The 9,581-nt window shown below is 38.8% G+C and overlaps 2 pseudogenes; both read right to left on the reverse strand.

The window, feature by feature from the left end:
- Positions 1–4,317: 4,317 nt before the first annotated feature.
- The window catches only part of LOC100943634, a 7,005-nt pseudogene continuing 1,741 nt past the window's right edge, over positions 4,318–9,581 (reverse strand).
- Positions 9,181–9,581, reverse strand: part of LOC100944920 — a 26,337-nt pseudogene continuing 25,936 nt past the window's right edge.

Below are 9,581 nucleotides of genomic sequence, written 5' to 3' on the forward strand. Positions count from 1 at the left end.
CATCTGTCTTTCTCACATCTCCCCCCAGTTTCTTCCCTCTAATTGCAAATAAATGAGCACTTTTATATTCTAGTCTTGCCCTAGACAGAGTCTTTTCCCATACCCACCTTCAGGACCAACTCAACTACTGAACTACCTGTATGGGGAAATCACAGAGACATTAGTCCAACCTCCCCTTGGGGTACAGAATATTAGACTGTTTTTCATAAAAGAGAGATGGGGATATAGACCATTCTCGTGAAAGCCAAAAATGATTAGAAAATGAACGTCCCTGGGAAAGTAAACTGTCTTGTAAATTATTCTCTTAGGAATTTGAATGAACTAGAGAGGCAGAAATTTTGTTGAAGAAAAAAATCATCCTCCAAGAATGGTTGGATTTTCCAAATGCACTAGGTAAGGCAGTAACAGGAAAGCAATAGAAAGCAGTTGTTTTTATCTTATTAAGAAGCTTTGTTTGTTGCATAAGGACAATTTAGAGAGTCCATCTCTACTCTTGTGGGTGAGGGAAGAAATATTAAATTAAAAGAACTTGAAATTCAGGCTTATTTCAGAAGAGCTTTTCCGTTTTTAAAAACAGCACGGATAAGCTACAGTTTTGGGAAGAATCATTTGCTGTGCCCCAACATCAACTTAGCAGGGAACAATATTTAGGCTTAAGCAATCACAAAGCGCTAATTCTCCTCTGGCTACAAATCTAGAAAAAATTCACCTGGGTGCCGGCCCCAGATGACAGAGATGGTGGGTTCAAACCCAGTCCCATTCAAAAACTGCAACAAACAAACAAACAAAAATTCACCTGGATAGTCCAAATCAGGTGAATGAATAACCCTACCCAGTCAATTCTTGACTTTGTTTTGGTTCCTTATGCACCTTGTAAAAGCCTTTCCTTTAATCACCCTTCACCTCTAACCTGGGGCCTCCGCATCACAACTCCTGGCTGAGAGTCCTCCTATTCATGAATTGCTGTTTGTTCAAAAAATTAAACTCTTTAACCTTTTAACGTTACCTCAGTTTATTTTATCAGAAGAATGCAGGAACTTGGGTCCTCACTAGCCATGGCCCTGCCCTTCACTTAGCCCCATGTACCAAATTGGAATTGTTCTCTGAAGTTCCTTCCATTGCCACAACATTGGAGGGACGTGGTCCTGCAGGCAAACAGCTTCTCAGGGATTGCTCTGGGATGCAGTCAAGGTAACCACTCAAGGAAGGTGCAGGACACCCATGGACCCAGCTGCCTGCCCAACAGCAACCTTAGCCAAGAGGGTTATGAAGGCCAGGAGGTGCCAGTGGCACATTACTGTTTTAAGATTTCAAAGCTAAAGTGATATGGACTCTGGTCTGGCCACAACCATGTTGGTCTTCAACCAGACAGCTCCCATTCTCTCTCTCAACCTCCTCTAATATACTCACCATTTCAGTTTCCAAGGTGTTCCTCTGACTTTCCTACAGATCTCCCAGGACCCACAGGTCCCAAGGTGAGAGAAGCTGCAGCAGAGCCACCTGGATCCTCCTGAATATGCTACAGGGAAGAGGAAACCATAACTTGGTGACCAGAGCAACAAAAAAATCCTATACCAGATCCTGGGTCCACGTCTACTTTCAGGCTGTACCTCTGACTGGATAATTCTTAATGCTGCATCCTTGATTGGATAGGACCTTAGGCCCCAACCCTTGTGGAGTGTATTGTATTTTCTTTCTTTCTTTGTTTTTTTTAGGACAAGGACCATGATATTATTCATCTAGATATTCTAGGGTCACCTACTTACCTCAGAGTAGCTGTTTAACAAATAACAACTGAATGAAAAAAAATATATGTACTGAGTCTTTAGTTTGTGCTAGGCTTGGAAACTATTAAGAGCTAGACTCTACTTTCAAGGCATTTCCTTTTTTCTTTTCTTTTCTCTCTCTCTTTTTTTGTTCTTTTCAGACATTTCACTTTGTGGCCCTTGGTAGAGTACCTGGAGTTGTACCTCACAGCAACCTTAAATTCTTCAGTTCAAGTGATTCTCTTGCCTCAGCCTCCCAAGTAGCTGATACTACAGGTTCCTGCCACAAACGCCTGGCTCTTTTTAGACAGGCTCAGGCTAGTCTCCAACCTGGGAGTTCAGGCAATCTACCCACCCTTGGACCTCCAAGTGCTAGGAGTACAAGTGGGAAGCACTGAGCACTCTGTCATTGATTTGAAAAGTGTTCCGTGGCTCAGTGAGCCATGAACATTTTTTTTTTGTTTTTATTTATTTTTTATGAAAACTTTTATATATCATGAATTATTTTTGAAAGATGTTCAGAGCACAGTAGGTAAGCATATCAATGGTTAACCCTCTTTAAAGTGATTATACATGTATAACTTTGTTATAACAAATGTTTTGTTGATCTAATAAATACACAGGGACTTACTTCTAAATTGTGTGAGGTAGAGCCTTAAAAAAAAAGTTTTGAGGTGGTAAGTTCCATATAGCATCCAATTTAACAAGAATTTGCCAATGAACACTGATATATGTCAAAACCAGCGAAGTGAATGAAGCCATGTTACGCAGCAAATCCTCATTGTGCCTGAAGAAGTGAGACCCTGTAGCTTGTACTGAACACGAACATGTTGTACAGTTCTATCTGGATTTGAAATTATGAAGTGGCTGAACACAATGACTTGGCAAAGCCTAATTTCAAAAAATTTTTAAGTTTGTTTAATTAATTCCTGTATATTTTTTTAAAGTATGAGTGTTTATTTTTGCTACTTTGGATTGGTATTCTTTATGTTTATTACATAGTGTTCAACTGAAGTGGACAAGTTTTGAGTAGAGAAACAAAAATTGGAGGGTGACACTAGTGTGTTAAATACTGTTTCATCCAGTACATGAATAGCTCAGTAAGCAGGGTGCCAGCCACATACATGGAGGAAGGCTGGTTCCAGGCTCTGTCTCAAAAAAAAAAAAACCCAAAGATAAGGATAAGCCTGATGCAAAGGTCTGAGTTATACCTTTGCAGTAACAGCGCTTATTTGCTCAGTTTCTGGTCCTGGACCAGGAAGCTGCATCCACACACCTCACTGATGGCTGCTTGGAGACCAGCAGTGACATGAGGCAACATGATGTGCAGGAACTGAAATGAATTCTCTTCAGTGCTCTAGAAACATATAGTTGGAACCGTTGGCCATGACCTCATCAATTGTCTGTGGCATGGAACCATCATTAAACTGATTGTAAATAACGCAAGAATGGCAGTGAGAAGCGTGTGAATATGCCAGAGTATTTTGGACATAGTTGTATCATAAATTACAATTCCTGTATTTAAAGCTGTGTGCTATACCACATAAGATTAAATTATTTATTACTAGAAATATTTTATTGCATTATTACTCTTACTGTACACCTAATCATAAAGTGTATAGTATGGAGTTCTCCTTGTTAAATGAAGGAAGCAAGTATCTTGAGACTTAATATTTGATTTAGTTCTTGGAAAATGGATTTGGAGGATTTTACACATAGAAGACTAACCTCAGGAGAGAAGCCAATGTCTTCATAGTTGGAATATTATCATGAAGGTTAATTAGGTAACTAATAAAAATAAAGAATATTGAGCAATACTCAAATTAACACAAATGTATAATTATAGATTTTGTTTATTACTTTCATTTAGAAAGATCACGTGGCTCGGCGCCTGTGGCTAAAGTGGCTAAGGTGCCAGCCACATACACCTAAGGTGGCCGGTTTGAAATAGACGGGGCCGCCAAACAACAATGACGGCTGCAACCAAAAAATAGTTGGGCATTGTGGCAAACGCCTGTGGTCCCAGCTACTTGGGAGGCTGAGGCAGGAGACTCGCTTGAGCCCAGGAGTTGGAGGTTGCTGTTAGCTGTGATGCCATGGCACTCTACCCAGGGGTACAGCTTGAGGCTCTGTCTCAAAAAAAAAAAAAAAAAAAAAAATAGAAAAAGGTCACTTATAAGTGTGTGCTTAGGTTTTCTCATTATTTCTAAATCATATGTAATATACACAAAGTTATTATAAACCTATTTTAATTAGTGTCACCTTCAGTTATTTCTAATGACAAAGGCTACCTATTTAATCTAATTAGAAATTAGTAATCAGAAATAGATATTAGAAGTTCACTGATGTAAATATAATAATCTCTGTCTGTCCTACATATCTTATACAGCCAGTAGTTTCATCACTGAACAGTAATGCTTTAGTAAAAATCTTCTATTCTGGCAAGAGTTAAAGCAAGTTTCTGTGTTTGATTCTTAAGAGTAGAAAAACAATTTTTTAAAAATTTAAAAAATTAAACTGTAAAATAAGTTTATTGGTGGTAACATGTTACTTATTCCCGATACTTGATGTTGCAAACTTTAGGGTCTTTGAGATACCAGGATCCTTATATGTAACTGGCATAAACCCCATTATTTGAGTTCTTTTAATCGCTTTTGTGATTTCTTTCTGTTTCTTCCCACGAAGACCTATTATGTGTCTTCCAAAAATGCATCCAGTAAATGGAGAAATAAACTGGGACAAAAACTGTACATTCTTATAATCTACACATTTTCCACACAAGATACATTTCTTAAGAGGCTCCTTATAAGGATTTTCCATCGCAATAGGCATGTCCTCATTGCTGGTTACCTGTTTATACTGTGAACAACCTTTGCTCCACAGCACTGAGTGAGTGCCAGGAAGCGCGAAGCAGACAGAAGCTGTTACCAAACTTGTCAACTTTTTCCTCCCTAGAACACTGCAAACCATGGCTGCCATGATTCCCCTTTCCTCCTCTTCCTTTCCTTCTCAATTGTTCCGACACGTCCCTTCCGACGCTCTTCCCCTGTCAAAGTTGAAAGGTTCCGCTGACGAACACGCAGATGAACTCAACAGCATGAGTAGAAAATTAAATGGTATTTTCTGAATGTGTTAATTGTTGTTTTGGAATTATGTATTTTTACTTTTTTTTATTTTCCAAGAAAGTATTGGGGACAAAAAATACATTTTGACCCTATAGCCTGTGCAAATAGCTTTTTTTGTCAGCTCAGTTGGAAATACATAGTATGTAAGATGTTGTATCTGTCTTTGAGATAATATATGGCTGACCTAGCTATAATAATTCACAAAATAATTTCAAAACAATGTACGGAAGGCACATTATAAATTAAAGACATTAACTTTAAACAAAAAAATTATTAAAAAGTGTTGTTACCATTTCCTACTTGGGTAACAGATTGGCTTTCATTTGTATTTGTAGCATTTGTTATTCCACAACACAAAATTGTGAAAGCCATATCTCATAAATTTGTCAATCAAAGGGGCAATGTCTACTAATGCTTCCTGTTTCAGAGGGTGTGAACAGTTTTGGTATTAGTGAATCTATTGAGGTAATTCTGAGGTTTCCCAGGGCAAACCTCTTCCCAGATAAGAGAAATTTACCTGGATATGGGCTTCTTACTGTCATTTGTCCTCATCCTCCAGACACTAGAGTAACACCTACCAGGTGTGTTCATGGTGTATCTTCACAGGAAGGCTGTTGTTTTCTGGAGAAATGGTGATCTGAGTATTTCATTTGGACAATAATTCTCTCCCCAACAATAGAACAATGAAATCAGTCATCTAAAGGAACTGATGAGTTAACTCTTTTTCTCCAATCAACCATGAAAGAGGTTGAAGAATTTGTGTTCCAGCTATCCTGTCACTCCTACTACAGAACCAGATTGTTTAGTCAGAGGGGAGAGTGAAGTATGAAGAAATGAATACGTAGCCCCAGTATTTATTAGAAACCCTTGGCCCACAGCTTTCCATAGGAAAACAGAGGGTAGACTACAGTTTGGGCTGGGCATCCCTAGAGACATTGTACCAAATAGTTGGCTTACCATAAAGGCATCATAGTCATGGACCAAGTATTACCTGAGGACAATGTTGTGCCCATCTCAGGTTGCAAGACTGGGCTGAGATCTACATTTTCTCCCCCAGAGTCTCAAGGTCAGACTCCAGTGGCAGGCTGCACTCCTTAACAAGCATGCACCCACCTTCTACGTTTAATTCCTGAGTTTCAGACTTACTGTGCCGGGGGTGACTCTTTTTAGCCTGTGTCACCAAGTCATCTTGCTAACATGACCTCCCTGTCTGCCTTGAATTTTACTACTGACCATTAATTCCCCCTCAGAAGAATCTGGGGTGTCTTCCTACATCTCCTCAGGAATCTATGAGGAGGTTTAATACACACCATTGACCTCTACTTTAGGGGTGGAAAACTAGAGCTTTAAGCCAAGTGCAGAGAAAGGCCACAGTTTTATAAAAGAGACACCACTGATGCAGCAGGACAAAAATCAATTTGAAACACCTTACTTGATTGAGAAAGTCACAACTCAAAAAGGGCAGCAAGGAGAGCAGGTAGTCTCAAATTTGTACCACAACCAGAAATGGTCCAGTTTGGCCAGTTCTTGTGAAAGAAAAATATGTTGTTAAAGGGTGGCAGCAATTACACATACATATTCTGTCATCTTATCTTAGCAACAAAAAGCCAAGAGGTATGAGGAAGGAATTAAAGACACAGAGGAAGGAGTGAAAATGTCAGGCAATATGAAAAAAAGAGTCTAGCTTAAAATGATAAAGTTCACTCCTGTTTTTCTTCACTTCATTTTCAAAGAGGTAACTCATAACATTGAGTACTGATCTCAACACCCATAACTAAGGAAATACAGCTTCAGGCAGGCAGAAGAAAATACAGAGCAGCAGATTTAACACTATTGTGACAGATTCATGCAGAATAATTCTTTGTCACTTTCAGCAAATACACAGCAATCTGATGAGGTTTTAAACAAAGTCTCAAAAGAAAACTAACACTTACTTAGAGATTCCCTTTTCAGTTAGGCCAACCTATTCACATATAAATTTTTTCATAAATTTACATTTGCAAATAGTATCCCTTACATAGACCATTTTTGACATGCTGAAGCCCTATGTTTGCCAGAATATTTTCTTCTTAAACCATGACTTATTTTAAGACAAATATTGTTATTAGGTTTTGTCCTACACAAAATCATTCTCTTTCCTCTTAGTGTTCCTTGCCACCCTTGTTTGTTCAGTCACTAGTTTCTTCACATCTCTCTCCTACATCTGGTTCTTTGTTCCTTTACGTTTTTCTATTTTGAATGGAAATGGAATCCCAGTTAAGTCTTGTCTATTTAAAGGCCTGGGAAGGAGGCCTGTGGTTTTAAAGGATTTAGATCTCTAGGTTAAGTTCAGATTAATCAAATGATGGGGTAGGCCAGCTGGAAAGCACTAAAAAAAATAAACAAGGCATCAACAACCAGGGAACAGAGGGACTTCAGGGTACACTGCAGCTTTGTATTTTACCTTCCATTTTTAAGAAGGATATGAGAGGGAAAGAGAGGCCCTGAATATTGAGGGAGAGCAGAGGAGTGGCTCTAATGTTACAAACATCAGTGTTTACTGTGAGACAGAGAGACAGATACCCAACAACCAGGCTTCCCAGCATCTAAAAGTGGACCTTGTTCTGAAGCCGGAGCATGTTCATCAAACTGAGTTCCAGAGAGTCAGAGTTGGTTCAGGGATTTCACAGGGTCTGAAAGGCAAGTATGATCCCCCATCTCCAGGAGAGGGAAATGTTACTTCCGGGGCATCTCTTTAGTAGTGAGGGAATGGTCCCAGATGAGGCCACTTCCGAAACATTCCTGACTCCAGGAACCCATAGTCATGGTGCAGGAAAGGCACTGGCCTGGTGTATTCTTGCCTGACCCTAAAGTAACTATGTCCCTAACAACCTTCTTCCCTACTGGTAGCAACCATTTCAAAAGCTTCCTTCAGCTCTTGGTCACTGATGCTGGCCTGGCTTTCTCTTACTGTCTCTTCATCCCAATTCTCCTTATCAAGACCTTAAAAATCTGGCTTAATGCTCTGCTTGTGGAGCCAGAGGCCCCTTTGTATGCTTTTGAATATCAGGCCCAACTGGGGGATGATGTGCATTGTGGAGATGAGGAAAAAAAAAAAGAAAGAAATGGAGCAGGGGTAGGTAAGGAGCTGCATTACCCGGAAAGCAAAGAGAATTAGAGCTATAAGTGTAATAAATAATGTGCATCAGGCAGTGTGAATTCAGGATGTCTAATGTTCCATTAGCTTATCTTGCTGAAAATGTACACTTTCCTCCCAGATTCTGACACTAAAATGTCACATATGGGGAATGGATGTCAAGTGTGTGTTGCCTGGTTTTTGTTTCCAGGCGACAAAGCATAGTCACTGGTACCAACACAGTGGAACAAATGAGCAGAACAAGTAGATACAAGTGAGCAAAAGGTCAAAGTTTATTAAAGCACAGAACACTCCAGAGAAGGAAGACATCTACTTTATCAACTGGAGAACACCCTGGGTTAGTGAGATTTTTTTCCCCTTTCATGCTGATTTTCCAAATCTATGTTACATGGTGGTTGGGGTAATAAATTTACTATTTTTACTGGAAAGAGGGAAAAATTCCTGAATGGAGAGTCCTCCCATTTCTATCCCTGTAAAGCAATTTCCACAAGTTGTCATAGTATTTATAAAATGTGATAAAAGGGGGGAACATTTTATTGTGTTTATGAAAATGGGTCACTTGAGACTACTGTCACCTTACTTGGATGCATGCTCCAAAGATCCCTTCTTGTGGCTGTGGCCGTATCTCCACACTGGGGCATCTCTATCTCTGAGAGCCATTTTTGTAGAACAACATCAGTTCATTTTTTGAAAAACCTTCCTGAAATGCTTTTCTTTCGTGGCAGCTCACTCTGGTAATTTTGTTCCTCTTATTATGGACAAGGGATCTCTCAGAATCATATGCTCCAGTTTCTCCTTAGTCCTACCAAACAGGATAAACTTTAAGATATGATTGACATTTGTACAGCATTTCTTCCATATTAATTATGATTAGAAAAGCCTGAGAAATATGTAAAGACATTGTAATATTCTTCACATATATAGAACATCTCTATGAATAAGATTCGACACTGTCTTCACATTTGTAGGGGTTTTCTCTGTCATAAATTTCATATAATGTTTTGAGCAGAAGTTAGACACTTGTCACAGTCTTCACATTTATGGCATTTCTGTTTGAAATTCTACTGTATATAGAAAATTGTGATTACCGGCATAAAGCTTCCCCACACCTTCATATTGTGATTTTCCTCTAGCATGATTTCTCTTATGTTTACTAAGGGCGATAATCAGTTAAAACCTTTGCTATATTATTCTCATTTATATAAGATTTCTCTCCAATATGAATTTTCTTATGTGTAGTAAGGTTTGAGCTCTGGTTAAGTGCATCACCACACCATTCACAGTTGTAGGATTTCTCTCCAATGTAAATTCTTATAATCTTAGGAAGTTATGAACAGCAAGTAATGTATTGCCACATTCTTTGTATTTCTAGGGTTTCTGTGTTGTTTTATTTTTTTCTTTTTCACACTGGTTTGACCCTGAATTAAAGGGTTTGCCCCACTATTCATATTTGTAATGTTTCTCTCCAGAATGAATTTTTTTATTTATGGAAAGATGTGAATAATGATCAAAGGCTTTTTAACATTCTAAACATTTGTAGTTTTTTACCTCAGA

The sequence above is a fragment of the Otolemur garnettii genome, unplaced genomic scaffold, assembly GCF_000181295.1.
Source record: "Otolemur garnettii isolate 467f Iridium unplaced genomic scaffold, OtoGar3 scaffold00366, whole genome shotgun sequence".
Taxonomy (NCBI): domain Eukaryota; kingdom Metazoa; phylum Chordata; class Mammalia; order Primates; family Galagidae; genus Otolemur; species Otolemur garnettii.